Here is a 5,000-nt window from a genome sequence, read left to right as displayed (position 1 = left end):
CTCTCTGATAATAATTCAATAGATTAATGCTGAGCGTCTGTGCGTTTGAGAGAGAAAGAAGAAATAGAAAGAAAAAGGAATATATATATACATATATATATATATATATATATATATATATATATATATATATATATATATATATATATATATATATATATATATATGTATATATATGTATATATATATATAAATATATATATATATATATATATATATATATATATATATATATATATATATAGAGAGAGAGAGAGAGAGAGAGAGAGAGAGAGAGAGAGAGAGAGAGAGAGAGAGAGAGAGAGAGAGAGAGAGAGAGAGAGAGAGAAAGGAAGACCGAGAGAAAAAGAGAGAGAGACAGAGATGGAACCGTAAGAAAGAGAGGTAGAAACAAACAGACAGACAGAGACAGAGACAGAGAGAAACCGGATTCGTTTATGTATTCTTAATAATATTCTAATAATGCAAATGCATTCACCTCATCACAATTAGAGAAAAAAAAAATGCTTAAGTCTCCCTGAATTTCTCCATTTTTTCGTCTTCGCCTTAAATTTTCTTGTTTTATTCATGACTTTGTTTACCTGTGTTGTTCTTCAGTGTGGAAAGAATAATGTTAGAACGGTTAAGCTAGATATTTCAGGGCTGTAATTTTGATATTCTTATTCTGTTTCTCTAATCATTTACTTGTTTATCTGTAGTTGTTTTTGTTTTTGTTGTAGTTGCTGTAGTTGCTGTTGTTGTTGTTTTTATTGTTGTTGCTGCTGTTGTTGTTGTTGTTGTAATTGCTGTTGCTGTTGTTGTTGTTTTAATTGTTGTTGTTGCTGTTGTTGTTGTTTTTATTATTGTTGTTGCTGCTGCTGATGATGATGCAGTTGTTGTTGTTGGTGGTGGTGGTGTTGCTGTTGCTGTTTTTGTAGTTGTAGTTGTTGTTGTCTTTATTGTCATTGTTGTTGCTGTTCTTGTTTTGTTGTTGTTGCTGCTGCTGTTGCTGTTGTTGTTGTTGGTGGTGGTGGTGGTGGTGCTTTTGCTGTTGTTGTAGGTGTTGTTGTTGTCTTTGTTGTTTTTGTTTTTGTTGTCATTGTTGTTTTTTGTTGTCATTGTTGTTGTTGTTGTCCACAGCACGGAACTCGATTTTATCGTCCCTTTTCCACGCACATCAACAGTATATAAATAAAACAAAAATTCTAATTCAGTGTAGAATCCAATTTGTATTCCTGCTTGTTTTTGTTGTTGTTGTTTTCCCCACTCTCGCTTTTTTTTCCTCCTCGTTCCCATTCGTTTAAACACAGCTGACCGCGACAAAGAGAGAGAGAGAGAGAGAGAGAGAGAGAGTTTTCACTAATTAAACCCGTGTTTCCCATTAATTATGAAAGAATTTCCCATAACATTCAAATGAGTCCTGCTAGAGCCAATTAGAGGGACTAAAGTGTTGGTTCATTAAAAAAAAAAAAAAAAAAAAAAAAAAAAAAAAAGTTGTGTTGATATTTATCCCGTTGCTTTTATGTTGATGGCATTCGACTATGTTGAAAGTTTTGATAATGAAGTAGGTTTCATTTCTCTCTCTCTCTCTCTGTCTCTCTCTCTCTCTCTCTCTCTCTCTCTCTCTCTCTCTCTCTCTCTCTTCTGTTTTTTCTCTCTCTGTCTGTCTGTCTCTCTCTCTCTCTCTCTCTCTCTCTCTCTCTCTCTCTCTCTCTCTCTCTCTCTCTCTCTCTCTCTCTCTCTTTCTATCTCTATCTATCTATCTATCTTTATCACTCTCTCTCTCTTTCTCTTCTTCTTCCTCTTCTTCTTTTTCTTCTTCTTCTTCTCTCTCTCTCTCTCTCTCTCTCTCTCTCTCTCTCTCTCTCTCTCTCTCTCTCTCTCTCTCTCTCTCTCTCTCTCTCTCTCTCTCTCTCTCAAAAAAAAAAAAAAAAGTCTAGCTTTTACGTAATGAATGTCTCTTTGTTTTTACTCATATAAACTTTTATTTTTTTCTTTCATTCTTCACTATTACTCTTCTCTCCAACATGTTTATCAAATTTATGTATTATGACAACCATTATTACTATCATTATCATTATAGCTAATATTATCGCTATTATTTCTATTGTCAATTTTATCCGTCCCCCCTCCCTCCCTCCTCTCCCCCTCGGCCCTCCCTCCCTCCTTTCCCTCCCTCCTCTCCCCTCACCTCCCTCTCTCTCCTTCCCTCCTTCCCTCCCTCCTCTCCCTCCCTCCCTCCCTCCTCCCTCCCTCTCCTCACCCTCCCCCCTCTCACTCCTCCCCCTCGTCCCTCCCTCCCTCCCTTGTCCTCTCCCTCCTCCTCCTCCCTCTCCCTCCTCTCCTCCCTCCCTCCCTCCCTCCCTTCCCTCGCCTCTCCCTCGCCCTCCCTCCCTCCTCCTCTCCTCCCTCGCCCTCTCCCCTCCCCTCCTCCCTCCCTCCCTCCTCTCCCCTCGCCCTCCCTCCCTCCCTCCTCTCCTCCTCTCCCCTCTCACCCTCCCTCCCTCCCTCCCCTCCCCCTCACCTCCCTCCCTCCTCCCACCCTCCTCTCCCCTCGCCCTCCCTCCCTCCCTCGCCCTCCCCTCACCCTCCCTCCTCCCTCTCTCTCCCCCTCCTCCTTGCCCCTCCTCCTCCCTCCCTCCCTCCCTCCTCTCTCCTCTCGCCCGCCCTCCCCTCCCTCCCTCCCTCCCTCCTTCTCCTCAATTCCTCCCTCCTTCCTCCCTTCCCCTCCCTCCTCTTCCTCCTCACCCTCCCTCCCTCCCTCCTCTCCCCTCGCCCTCCCTCCCCTCCCGTCCTCCTCCCTCCTCCTCCCTCCCCCTCCTCCTCCCTCCCTCCCTCCCTCCCTCCCTCCCACCTCCTCCTCGCGTCCTCCTCCCTCCTCTCTCTCGTTCTTCTCCCTCCTCCTCTCCCTCTCACCTCCCTCCTCACCTTCCCTCCCTTCCCCCTCCTTCTCCCTCCTCACCCTCGCTCCTCCTCCCTCCCTTCTCTCCTACCCTTCCTCGCTCGTCTCCTCCTTCCCCCTCCCTCCTCCTCACCCTCCCTCCCTCCCTCCTCTCCCTGCCCTCCTCCTTCCTCCCCTTCCCTCCACTCCCTCCCTCTCTCCCCTCTCCCTCTCGCCCTCTCCCTCCCTCTCCCTCCCCTCCTCCCTCCTCTCCTTTCCCTCGCCCTCCCTCCTCCTCCCTCCCTCCCTCCCTCTCCTCTCTCCCTCGCCACCCTCCTCTCCCTCCCTCCTCTCCCCTCGCCCTCCCTCCCCTCCCTCCCTCCCTCCTCTCCCTCCTCCCTCCTCTCCCTCCGCCCTCCTCCTCTCCCTCCTCCCTCCTCCCTGCCCTCCCTCCTCCCCTCAAGCCCTCCCTCCCTCCTCCCTTCCTCCTCGCCCTCCTCTCCTCCTCCCTCCTCCTCCTCTCGCCCTCGCCCTCCCTCCCTCCCTCCTTCCCCTCGCCCTCCTCCCCTCCCCTGGGCCCAGGGTGTGGCTGTTGTTGCATGCAATGAGCTGCTAGGAGCCACAGGTGCGAGCTGGGTGTCAGGTGGGGACCAAAGTAAGTATATATATATATATATATATATATATATATATATATATATATATATATATATATATATATATATATATATATATATATATATATATATATATATATATATATTTATATATATACATATATATATATATATATATATATATATATATATATATATATATATATATATATATATATATATATACATATATATATATATATTCATACATATATGTACGTATGCATATATATGTGTGTGTGTGTATGTATATATATATGCATACATGAATGTATGTATACATACACACACACACATACATATAGATAGATAGATAGATAGATAGATAGATAGATAGATAGATAGATAGATAGATAGATAGATAGATAGATAGATAGATAGATAGATAGATGCACACAGTATATATATCCCAAAATATAACAAATATCAAAGTGCTTTAGGCTCCCTGCATCCACAAGGATCCCGCCACGCCATATCACGAAAATAAAACTCCTCAGCCGCCATGCAAAAAGTTCGAAGCCGACTCAGCCCTTGCATGCAAGCTTCACCCAGGGAACGAAGGCGAGCAGGCATTTCCCGAAGGATATTTTGGGAAGCGGCAGACGGCAGGCAGACAAACACGGGAGGTTAAAAGTTCCTCAGTGAAGCGCCTTGCTTGCTTGAACTCGCTTTGTTTTGCTTTTGTTTTGCTTTTTTGTTTTGTTTTTTGTTTTGCTTTTCTTTCAGACAAACACGGGAGGTTAAAAGTTCCTCAGTGAAGCGCCTTGCTTGCTTGAACTCGCTTTGTTTTGCTTTTGTTTTGCTTTTTTGTTTTGTTTTTTGTTTTGCTTTTCTTTCAGACAAACACGGGAGGTTAAAAGTTCCTCAGTGAAGCGCCTTGCTTGCTTGAACTCGCTTTGTTTTGCTTTTGTTTTGCTTTTTTGTTTTGTTTTTTGTTTTGCTTTTCTTTCAGACAAACACGGGAGGTTAAAAGTTCCTCAGTGAAGCGCCTTGCTTGCTTGAACTCGCTTTGTTTTGCTTTTGTTTTGCTTTTTTGTTTTGTTTTTTGTTTTGCTTTTCTTTCAGACAAACACGGGAGGTAAAAAGTTCCTCAGTGAAGCGCCTTGCTTGAACTCGCTTTGTTTTGCTTTTGTTTTGCTTTTTTTTATTTTTTTTTTTTGCGTTTTGCTTTTGTTTTCTTTTTTTCTTTCTGTTTATCTTTAACTCTCTCTCTTCGCTTTGTCTTTGTTTTTTTCTTTTTTTGGGCTCTGTTTTATGTTTCTTTTTGTTTTCCTTTCTTTCTGTCTGTCTATCTTCCTCTCTCTTTTCTCTTTGTCTTTATTTTTTTTTTCCTTTCCCTTCGGAGAAATGGAGATAAGGAGAGTGAGACAGGAAAAGAAGAATTGGCAAGGTCCATGCTTGGTTTGCCTTCGTACTGATTTTTTTTAAGGAGAAAGGGAAAGAGAGGGAGGGGAAGGGAGAGGGAAGGAAAAAGAGGAAGGGAA

This window comes from Penaeus vannamei, chromosome 1 (genome assembly GCF_042767895.1).
Source record: "Penaeus vannamei isolate JL-2024 chromosome 1, ASM4276789v1, whole genome shotgun sequence".
NCBI lineage: Eukaryota > Metazoa > Arthropoda > Malacostraca > Decapoda > Penaeidae > Penaeus > Penaeus vannamei.
Note: the sequence above shows the minus strand (reverse complement) of the source record.